General features: G+C 34.8%; 1 pseudogene across 1 annotated transcript; it reads right to left on the reverse strand.

The window, feature by feature from the left end:
• Positions 1–3,380: 3,380 nt before the first annotated feature.
• Positions 3,381–11,895, reverse strand: LOC147382185 (pectinesterase-like; annotated as a pseudogene). The gene is made up of 5 exons (XR_015173573.1): positions 9,601–11,895; positions 9,176–9,314; positions 8,943–9,072; positions 6,036–6,180; positions 3,381–4,310 (listed from the first exon to the last, which is right to left on the reverse strand). The product of XR_015173573.1 is annotated as a pectinesterase-like (transcript).
• Between the last annotated feature and the right edge of the window lie 212 nt (positions 11,896–12,107).

Here is a 12,107-nt window from a genome sequence, read left to right on the forward strand (position 1 = left end):
CGATTTCACTTTACATTAATTAATATTTTAATACTAATTTTGAATTTTTTAATTATTAAAATTATAAAATTACTGTTTTGCCCTCGGAGATGACTTTTTGCATTTTAAATCGTTTTTCAATGTTTTAGGATGTTTTGGAATCAATTTTTCGTAAGAAATTCAATGGGAATATTGATTTGTGTCATTTATAAAAAATTTGTGCGAAATGGTCGCGAACTTTATGAGGGGTACTTTCGTAATTTTATCAAATTTTGTGAAAATTGGCCAAATGATTTATTTGGTTTCGATTTGTTGTTTTATGTATTTGAAATGGTTTTCCTAAGCGTAATGTAGGCTCTAGAAATGTTTTGAGGTTGGGTATTTTGGTAATTTGATCATTTTTTAATGATTTTTACCGTGAAACTTCTTTTTATCTGCAAGATGATGATTTTAATGTTTTTGAGGTTATATTTTCATAGCGTAGTGTCGTTTCTACAGTTTTGTTAATTTGAGATAACTCATCTGAATTTATGAAACATATCTAGTAACAAATAAAGCATTATAATAATCATCCATCATTGGGAGTTGTCGTGATCAGGTTGACGATTGATTAATCAGGTGATTACAAAATGGGGTGTCTACAAATATACAACATAGAATATCAGATTCACTCAATATTGTGTCTTCACTCTAAGTAGCCAGTTTTATGGGTTTCTATCAAAGACCCTAGGGTTTAAGAAATGGAAATAGTGACTGTTCTAGAAATGTCGATGTGACGGGTATTTGGATTTTCGATCTCTGACGATCGACTCAACGTGACACGAATTTAGGTTTAGATATCTGCTGCGACTAAAAAGTATCCTCCTCAAAAACCTATCACTGGTATCAAAATCAAATTTGTTTCCTGCTCCATCGTTCGAATAAAAACATAAATCGACTTTTACTAAATTGATCAAAAACCTAAAATTTTTTCAAACAAAAATTTGGGATTTTTTCTAAATCGATTTTTTGGACAGAAATTTGAAAGTTTTCTTCTCACCCTCATCAGACATTTAGAATATCCTAATTTTTTTGATTTCTGTTACTTCTTGTTAAAGTTCATAATAATAATAAAAACCAAGAAGGGGGGTAGAATCAAAAGAACAAAAGAACAAAATAAAAAATAATAGTAGATGAGATCTAAAGGAACTCACCCAATATGTCTCTCCGATCGAAGCTAAGGCGTAGCCATGATTACTAGTTCATTGTCAAGCTCTCCTACGCTCGGTATTTGAACGACTGTGGCTCCATCTAGGGAGAGAGGAAGTGACGATAAGATTGAAGATCTCAAAACCCTTATTTACTAAAGACGAATCGAAACCGATCAAAGAATTGGAGCATGGCACAGCCATGGCTGCTGCATTGCCGCGATGCACTCATCCATGCCGTGAATCTCTCCTCATTTTTTTCCCTCCATTGGTCCCCCTTTCCTCTTAGACTTCATGGATCAAAAATAAAACAGAGAAGAACAACATCTCTCTTCTCTGTTTAAATGCATAAATATATCTCAAACATCATTCTTTGTTTAAGTTCAATAATAATGAAAAGATTTTGTTGAAAGTTTCTGAAATAAAAGGATTTAGTTTACTACATCTATATACACCATGTTTTGATGTAATTCTTTTGACACATTAACACATAATTTGCATCTTTAATTGTGGCTGGAATTTAACTAAGCACCAATTTTTTTTTATTTTGAGACACCATGTAACATGTCACTATTATGTGTGGCTGGAATTATTTTCCCCAAGACTTGTCACTGTCATGCAACAGTGAGTGAAGTCCTTTTATGCACTTTTTTGTTTGATATAAAATAAAATAACAACACACAATCCTAAGTAATAGGATAAGTATTGGCCAAAGTTATTATTTATTTTGTCTTTATGTTAATAGCTTTTGTAAACCTAAATATAAATATTGACATAATTACTAGTGATTGATCTTCAAATTAACTTGAAAAAAGAAGGATTTAACATGTTAACTTAGAAATTAACATTTGCTGATTAATATTTGGAAATTCAAAGGAGTTATGCATATTATGTCTAGTAAGTGTATCCTATGTAACACAAGTTTCATGTAGCACCTTGTAACACTACGTGAAAACTGAAAATTTTGACAAAAAAAATTTGGCGGGCCAAAGCCCACAAATTTTAAAAAGCGAATTTTGATGACTTATGACCGTTGAAATTTTTTATGATCCCCAATTTGATGGCTTAGAGCCATCAAATTTCTCTCATTCTTCATTAATTTAACAGTTTCGATCCGTCAAAAATAAAAATTGACTGAAAATTTTGACACCTTGATCTGTCAAATTTTATGAAATTGGACGGACTTAGGCCGTCAAATATAGGCTTTTCACGTTGTATAACAATGTTTGGGTAGTTGAAAGAATGCCACGTCAGCAATGCAGTAAAATTTAAAAAATTGAGAGTTCAGTAACTGTTCATTTTTAAAGACATGGATCTGGCCAAAAAAAATTACATCTAAACCATGATCAGAAGAGAGCTGCAATATTATTTTTTTCATACTATGACTCTCATCCATGGAGAGAGTGTTACAAGATACTATGTGAAACATGTGCTACAAAGGTATCGCTTCCTTATGTCTAATACTTGATAGCCTTTAATAACATTAAATCGTGCTAGCTGGATTCTCATTTTGACACCCACAGAATATCAAAGGGGAGGGAAATCATCAAGATGGATAGAGATCAACCATTCCTTGTAATTTGATGATTCAACTCAATGATTATAGAACCGTTGATGATTCTATGAAGTCAATCGATGTTTTATTCTAGTTTTTTCTACTTAATTCCCTATTTCTTAACCCTTAACAAACATGTACATAAACAAAACAACAAAAGATAAAAAGCAGCAGCAAGAACTATCCGAACAAAATTGATGAAGGTAAAGTAATTGGGTTAGTCTATTGTAGAAGCCCTTTTCCACCTTTTGGGGCATGCCTTGGAATTTTTTAGTCATGTGGATGCCAAGCATGCAAGCATAAACATAAATAATCAATTCACTTGTTTTTTTTTTTTTTTTTTTTTTTTTGAGCAAGCAAGGGAATTGTATTAGCTTTATAATAAAAAAATTACATAGGGAGGACCCTAACGATTTACATATCGAAACTGTGGAAGTTCAAGCTTATCTCCAAGATAAGCATTTTTTACACTTAGTGGCAAATTAGATATTCCTTTAAACAGCAGAGATTGAGGATTATGAGTTGCTGCAGCAGCAAGGGTGTCTACAGTTGCATTCGCCTCTCTCCAAACATGATTTACTCGAACGTCTAGTTTCGAAATCATTATCTTTGCCTTCATTGGTCTAATCTCCAAGAAACTCTCTGACTTACGAGTCCTTTCACTATGATTGCAGAGTCCATTTTAATGATAAGTTTTTTTTTTTTCCAATTAATTAGAAACTCTCCAACGCAGCTATCAACACTATGTGAAAAAAAAGGCCATATTTGACGGTCTTAGCCCGTCAAATTTTGCAAAATTTGACGGACCCTCCCGTCAAATACTCTTGTAGAAATTTTTTTTTTTGACGGCCCTAGACTATCAAATTATTGGAGAATGGGTTTAAAAAAATAAAAATAAAAATCCATAAGAGTATGACCTTCAAATTTGGAGGTTTAACAAACAATAGCACGATTCTCTAATTCATCAATCACAATGAACGAAATAATAGTAAAAAAAAATCAGAAAAATAAAAAATAAAATAAAAATCATAAAACAAGAATATGATGGGCATCCATATTGATTGAAGAACAAAGAAGAGAAAACTGAATCAAAGTACCCGTCCATTCCGACCACCCCGCTGGAACAATGACATCACTTATAGTCGTCTGCATCACAATTGTCCTTCAATACTCCTTCCATGGTCTCCCAAGATAAGACGGGAAACTACTTTGAACGGGTTTCAAATCAGAACTTGCACCGATTCTACATTTCTGAATTACAATTCCTGTGTTCTGGTTTGGATCAATTCGTCCCTGAGCTGTGAACATGTTCTTCTGCCTTGAATTCGGACGTCATGCATGGAGATTGCAGTCTTGTAATACCATTGTTGCATTTCCAAATATAAAGTCCACTGTACCAGCTACTAGGCAATTTATGTAGAATTGACGAAGGGAGTGTACGTAGAGGGTATCTTGGTACGCTAACATGTCACATTGGTAGAATGCTGACTTATCGGATCCAACACAGAGTGCCACGGCTTGGTGCTTGGAGGGCCCTGCTGTGTTTTGGAAGGTTACGCCCTGGGCTAAGAACCCTTCCCCTACCACAGCTGCAACATATAGAGTAATCAAGAATTATTATTAGATAAGATATATTGTAATAAAATGTATATAGAATCAATAGGTACATTATATCTCTCATGTTCAAATGGAGTTCAGATCAGCTTAAATGATCAGGTGAACTTTTATTAATTCAAATTTCTTTAAAATTCATATTAAGTTATGTGATACAAAATACACATTGATCAGAGATATCTTCTAATAAAATTCAAATTCAGATCAGCTTACGGTGCCTCTCTCAATTGTGTGCTCTGCCTGCTCATTTAACTCGTCATTCGTGCCAAGACGCTCGGTTGCACTTGGTCTACCATGCCATAATTGGGTTTGAGGATGGAGTGCCATGTCTGCATTAGAGATAACTCTCTATAGAGGTTCAGCCACCCCACTGCTCCTTCCAACAATAGGGAATGTATATGTCCAAAGAGATACAAGCAGAGGCATGGCCTTGTTTCGTAGTCCAGGTGGTCATCCATTTCCTTGTAGGTGACACCAGTGCTCAGGTTAGATTATACTGGGTTATGTGTGTTTGCTAGCATGGTAGCTATGTTATTGACATCAAACTTTCTAGTAAACATCGTTGCTGGACCAGGGTAATTGTTTACCGCATGTTTTACACCACCCCTAAATACTACCCCTTAATAATACTTCCTTCCAGTACTAACCACATAATACTTCTAAAGATGTAAGTATATTAAGTACATCATGAATGTGTAGTTGACTGACAAAAGAAAATGAAACAAAGAATCTACAGTTTGTTTTGGGGTCTTTAGGTCTCCCTAGCTACATTGATGGTCTTTTATTGAAGAAATACCGAAGATATACAGTTAGGATCACATTGATATGCTACAATGCATAAAGCTGAAAATGGGAGTACGGGAAAATATTACTCCAATATCAAACTTTTTGAGTTTTTTTACAAGGATATCCGTGTTGGCATTCAATTAGAACTCATGACCTCATAGAAAGTGATGGTAACAACCATAATCAACATTGAACAAAGTTGAAAACAAATAGCCAAGATGTGGCAAGTTCAACTCATGGTCAATTTGCCGGATTAAACCAAACTCGTTCAATTCAAGTTTGGGGCCTCCCAAACAGAAAAATTATTAACAATGACTAAACTAAATCGGCCTAGTGAGCATTGGAAAGAGAGACCTTGTGAATTCAATATAAGGTAAATGTGGAATTACTAAGAAATTAGAATTGAATTTCTAGTACACCAAGTAACACATTGAATTATAGTTACCATTTACGTGAGCTAAAAGTACAATTCTGTTCACTACAATAAAATATCAGAACATTTAACTATGAACTTTGAAGAAAGAAAGAATGAATTAGAGTTTAAAAAAATAGTTATCTAAAAATGAGATAAAAAGGAACCAAGTAGAAATATAAAAAAACTATATCAAAAACCAAATCACACGTAAAAGAAGTTAATAACTCAAACAACTTACATTTCCATCACCAATGGCACATGAGCCACCAATGACCATACAAGATTGGGCTTTGGCACAAATGTAACAAGCATGTCAATATGATGGCGATCATTACTGAAAAAACCCAAGTTCCACATATTCTCTATTAAATACTTGATTCTGGAATGATAATCAAGTATAAAGTGATTTCATGCAATTATATACACGATGTGACATGAATTTAGCTCTGAGTTGCAGCAATAAGCTATTTGGTAAGCAGCAATTATATTGTCATAGTACCTATTTGGTAAGCAACAACTTTCATCTTTTCAAGAGTTGTAGCAATAAGCTTGTAAGTTCTTACTAAGAAGAAATCTTTGCATTTCTCCATTACTTCTGAGTTGGAACTCGTATGATTCTCGTCCCCCTTATTAAAACTACATTCCTGCAAATTCAATTCTTTTCAGAATACATATAACTGTAAGATTCTCTCTCACACATATGCATGATGAATGGAGAAAAGGAAAAACATTAAGTTCAATTCTTATGCTTCTATTAGCAATGGGCCACCAAGATAATGGCAAAAATTGCATCATGCCCACTGCTACAGTCCCATGACTAGAGAAATCAATATTAACAAAGCAAACCTCAATACAAGAGATTAAGCCCAATTGGACCACATGATCAGTTAACATACTTTGCTTTGGTTCAACTAACTCAGGTAGTTTCAGGCACGTTATCCATATGGACATCTGGGTCCATCTAATACTACTTTGAATTCCTTTAATTTTTTCATTAAAGTTTCTATTAATTTCCTTTGCAGTTAATTCATGAAACTCCAACGTAATAAAAGGGGAGAAATTTGAAGAGAAACCCTTTTAAAATATTTTATAATTCCAACTCTGCCCTAGATCTCTTTTTAGACATTTTTAAATTCTAAAACCATCCCAATTTCTCTCCTATCAATCCAAACATGGTAGAGAGAAACCGAGTTTCTCTTCGCTCCACTTCTCTCAATCCAAACATAGTGTTAGAATTTTGTAAAACTCTACTTTTAGTCCATTATTTGGTTACCTAAGAAATGGATTTGTTTGGAAGCTTTCTTCAAGATCTTTCGATTGAGTTAAAAGGAGAGTTAACCCTTAAGTTCACAGGATCCCTGAAAAGAAATAAAGAAGGGATTGCACAAATAGCATTCCCTAGAAAACTCAATTTTCAGGTGCATGATTTTGTTTGGAAGCTTTCTTCAAGATCTTTGGGATAAGACTTTGTTGTTGTTGTAGAATTATTATGAACCATTTTCCTACCATCCTCATTTGGAACACTCCATTTTAGGAGTCTTAAGAAAATCTTGTTCTGCATTACTTACCACCAAACTTATCTTAAAAAAAAAAAACTCACGAATTATGTTTATATTTATTCCATAGTGACAGTGGCCATCAATATTTCATATTTTTACAACATTTAAAAACAAATGTTGTGTTAATTGTAGATACCTTACCAGTTTCAACTTGAGCAATTGGCTCATTAATTCATACACTGTCACCAGCTTCTGTTACCAATATCACAGCAATGAGTTACAAAACAAGATTTTATGTATATTTATGCACATAAACTCGATGACATACACAGACTGACGATAATAATGAGCGTAAGCATTGCAAGATGGTTACAAGGAAAACATATATTTCAAGAACTTTGCTAGAGTGCTGTCAGTAATAGATTCCCCCATGTAAGGGACAACCACATCAACTAGGTCACTTGCATCTAGGAAATAAAGCATTTTAGATTACACTGGTTCCAACCAAAAGAACTTACTCGAATATATCAAAAGAAGAAAAAAATACCAAGGGTAACATGTGAAACATCGTACCATTGTCTGAAGACCTACTCCACATTAGGATGGGATAGTCTTTTTGAAGGGATGCAACAACTTCTCCGCATATTCCCCATACAAATTCTGAGCAAAAGGCATGAAGCTAAAAAAATGAAGAATCCACACCCCACAACCACCCCCCCCCCCTATTTTTTTTTCCCCCCCTTTTTGGTTGAGTTGAGATGAATTTAAGTTTCAAAAGCCACAATTTGGAAGTGTTATAAGTTACAGAAAGTGAATTGCTATCCTCACAAAAAGTGTTCCTTGAAATTATGGGTATTTTAGAAACACTCCTTGTAAAATGATGGTACTAGTTTGCATTATATGTTTCTTGGCCAACCATTTCTTAAGATGAGTGTTCCAATAGTTCTTGATCTCATTATCTGTTCTCATGGGCATGTGCGTAACTATTGCTGACCATCTGAAGAAAATAAACCCCAAAACCCACCAACAAGACAGGCATTTTCATTCCAAATAAAGAAAAAAACAGGGGAAAAACAGAGAAATTAATTTTCTATTCAAGATCCAAGTAATCTTGGATAAGCCTATTTTAAAATTTGAGTGATCCAAGTAAATTATTCGCTTAGAATGAGCGATTGGATCTTGTAATAATGGAAAATTAGAAAGATCCATCTTTGAATTTCAGCTAAAAACTATTTTTTTTTCTCCAATAACTTGAGTAATTAAGACATACATACCTACTTACATCAAATCTTAAATTACACTAAATGCAATTGATAGAAAGTCCATTAGTAACAAAGGTCATGGAAATTTATGGCGGGTGGGCTGTGATAGATAAGTTAACCAAATTTGGAATGGTGACACCAATCAAGAAGCAAGATAAAACCCACATTAACATGACGATCATCATTACAACATGAATCTTATAGTAGAGAAATCGATCAAAAAAAAAATGAAAAAAAAGAAAAGAAAAAAGAATAAGATGTAATTACACACAAAAGCATAAAGATTTTTACGTGATTCCCTCAAGATTGAGGTATGTTCAGATATCACACTAATCCCACTATGAAGAAAAAAATTCTTAGCTACAGATTCCACCCTTTCACCGAAATAGAAATATATACTTTCTCCGTGCGAGCTTTATACTCGCATTACAAAGAGCGTGTCATGTTGGGAGTTAATATTAATTTTAAGGGAATTTCATTAATAAATATTTCTAGTAAAACAAAAGATATATTATCTTAAGCGACGAAACAAGAAAAAATAAAACTATATAGAGAATGTCGCGAATTACGAATAATTAAAAGAGAAATCAAGAACAAATTAGATATTCTTGGAAGAAAAATACATTAAGGATAATTTTTAATAACCTGTTGCCTAGAAGAGCATGGAGTTGAATTATTGTCTGTTCTTCCTGTAAACTGAATTTCCCTCTCTTAATATCAGGTCTAAGGTAATTAGTCCACCTTAGTCTGCAACTCTTCCCACATATTTGTAGGCCTACAAACAATAACAAACTTCTAACATTAGTTAAATATAAAAGATAAAAATAAAAAACAGGAAATTCACTCATAATTCGTGATAAATTATTGGCAAAATTTACCGGCTTTAGCAGGCAAAGCTCCCCAGCTTCCATGTCCATTTTCTTCAATGTAAGCTAAGAGCTTGTGATCATCTTTGGAGGGCTCACAGAAAAAGATTGAGATTTTTCTGAGCTAATTCTTCAAACTAATGAGGGTTATCTATATGAATTGCACACACATACATAAATATACACACACATACACACACACACACACACAAAGAGAAGAGAAAACCATTCAAATCGCTGCATTTTGCTATTAAAAAAAAATTCGGGCAAAAACTCAAATCTGAGTTATGAAATTCAAGAAGAACTCCACAAATCTAAGGATTCAGACTTAGATGTGGAAATAAAGAGAAAAAAACCTGAAATCAAGGCATATTAACAGAAATTAATCGAAATAAAGTGAAAATGCACATAGCACAACATAATATGTTGAAAATTACCTAAGATTTACATTGGAGATCTGGAGCATTTGGGACCAGATCTAGATCTATTTCTATACTCTCAGATCTAGATCTGTTTCTCTACTCTAAGGCTCTAATCCAAACGAAAGGTTGTTCCTTGATTTACACAATACTCCTCTTCCCCATCGTCTTCATCATCTTCTTCCATATAAAGTTAGGGCTTGAGAGAGAGTGAGAGAGTTGGAAAAAAACGCAGAGAAATTTCTCACAATCGAGAGAGATTCTCACGGACTAGAGAGAGTGTGTGAGAGAGAAGGGGAAAAAAGCAGAAAAACCAGAGAAAGAGAAAGGGAGAGAGGGGGAAAAACGCAGATTTGAGAGTGGGGAATAATTTGCACAAATTTTCTCCAAAAATCGTGGGCCGTGGCCGTCAAATTTGTTTTACCAAAATTCGTCGGGTCAAGCCCAACAATTTTTTACTTCAATTTTCACAGTTTTCACGTAATGCAAGGCACGGATTTCTGTTACATTGTTTGTCGCCACACCAAAATTCCACTTCCCTGCTTCCACAAGATCTCCATGTTCATCACGAAAGATGGCACACCTCCTAAACGACCTGGATTCCCAATAGCCGCACCATCAGAATTTAATTTGAACCAGTCTGAGGGAGGTCTCTTCCAACAGACACTGACTATGCATCGAAGAGGGGTCTGTTTCCTATGAATTCCAATGTCCATTAGCTTCTGAATTGCATTATCTGAATAAGAAAGTTTGAAAACTTGATGTTCCTCCAATTCCTTAATCCATCTAAGGCAATTGTGAATGACTTCTTGTACAGAGTGAGTCATGCCATCAAAGATCCATATGTTCCTCGTTACCCAGATATTCCAACATGCTACACTTGGTACCATACCATTTACTATACCGAATGTAGATTTTTCGAGAAGCCCCATTTAAGCAATGAAACAAGTGACATAATTCTATTTTGCACATTAAGAAGGTGGCAGCTGAACAAATTCCACACCTTTAATGTAAAAGAACATTGGTAGAAAAGGTGTATAATTGATTCTTCCTCAACTTCACAACAAGGGCATCTAGAAGCCATGGAAATACCCCATTTTTTTCGAACTAAACCCACCAGGCAAGCTTTATAAAAGATCTTCCACGCCACAGTCTTCATTTTAGTGGGAGCCTGAGAAGTCAAGATTTCTTCGCAAATTTCAGAGACATTACCCCTATCTCTTAACGAATCCCAAGCCGAGCGAGACGAAAACACTCCTGATCTCGACGTCATCCAAATTGTCTTATCAAAACTACATTGTTGAACGTTAGATGCAAGAATCTATGCCACAGTATTACTATCCTAAACGAGGTCTCTAAGCTTAGAGCCATCCTAGCCATCTTGAACCCACACGTCCTTCACCATAATTTTTTTATTTTCATCCAGGTAGTGGTCGATTAATGGGGAAGACCCTCTCCAGTTATGTAAGAAAATAGAAGACGTTGCTCCATTTCCAATCAACCTTTTAGAAAGGCGGATTGTTGGTTTAAGAAAACTCCAACTAGTTCTCCAAAGTTTCAAACCTCTCGATTTTGAAAGATTCCACCAATTTCCATCTTTTACATACTTCTTCTGAGGTAGTCTATCCAAAGCCCTTTCTCATTTGTTATTCTCAAGCAAATTTTCATTAAGCCCATTTTACTTATCTCAGAAATAGTTTTAATACCCAGACTACCTTCTATCTTAGGTTTGCATACTTTGTGCCAGGCCACCAGATGATTTTTCCTCTTATGCTCAATACTTCCCCAAAAAAACTGAACAAAGCATGATTCCAAAGAATGTGAAATTGCCTTTGGAATAGGTGAAATTGATATAAGGTAGACTGGGATAGAGGTGAATACATGTGAAAGTAGGGTTAAACGGCCTCCCTCAGATAGGAGTTTGGATTTCCAACTCATCATCTTCCTCTAAATCTTGGAGACCAAGCCTTTACTCATTTCTCTCGTAACTTTTCCAAAGAACAACGGGACGCCCAGTTAATTTGTAGGGAGAGAGCCCTTAGGAAAACCCAGGATTGTCTTAACAAGATCAATTCTCCTTTCTTCCATGTGTTCTGCAATAAAAAAAATAACTATTCTCTAAGCTGATTTGCTAACTCGAAACCTTTTCGTAAGATTCCAAAAAATCTTTGATAGCTTTAAAGAGTTAGAAGTGGCTTTGGTGAAAAGGATTAAGTCATTCGCAAATAAAAGGTGGCTCGGAGCTACCCTCTTTTTGAAACTGAAAATCTCTCCAATATTCTAGATGTGCAAGGTTGTTCAGCCCCACACTTGGGGTCTCCTTGTTTAAGACCACGACTACCTCCGAAAAAACCATAAGAGCATCCATTAACTAGCACCGAGTAAAAAATACTCTGCAAACAGCCTTTTATCAATTTCAAAAATTAGCCCAAGAACCCAAGCTTTGAAAGAGGAGTGCCATCAAGAATAGCCACTCAAATCTGTCATATGCTTTCTTCATGTCGATTTTCATCACCAAGTTGCTT

This window comes from Akebia trifoliata, chromosome 16 (assembly GCF_017979445.1).
Source record: "Akebia trifoliata isolate Shusen 1 chromosome 16, ASM1797944v1, whole genome shotgun sequence".
NCBI lineage: Eukaryota > Viridiplantae > Streptophyta > Magnoliopsida > Ranunculales > Lardizabalaceae > Akebia > Akebia trifoliata.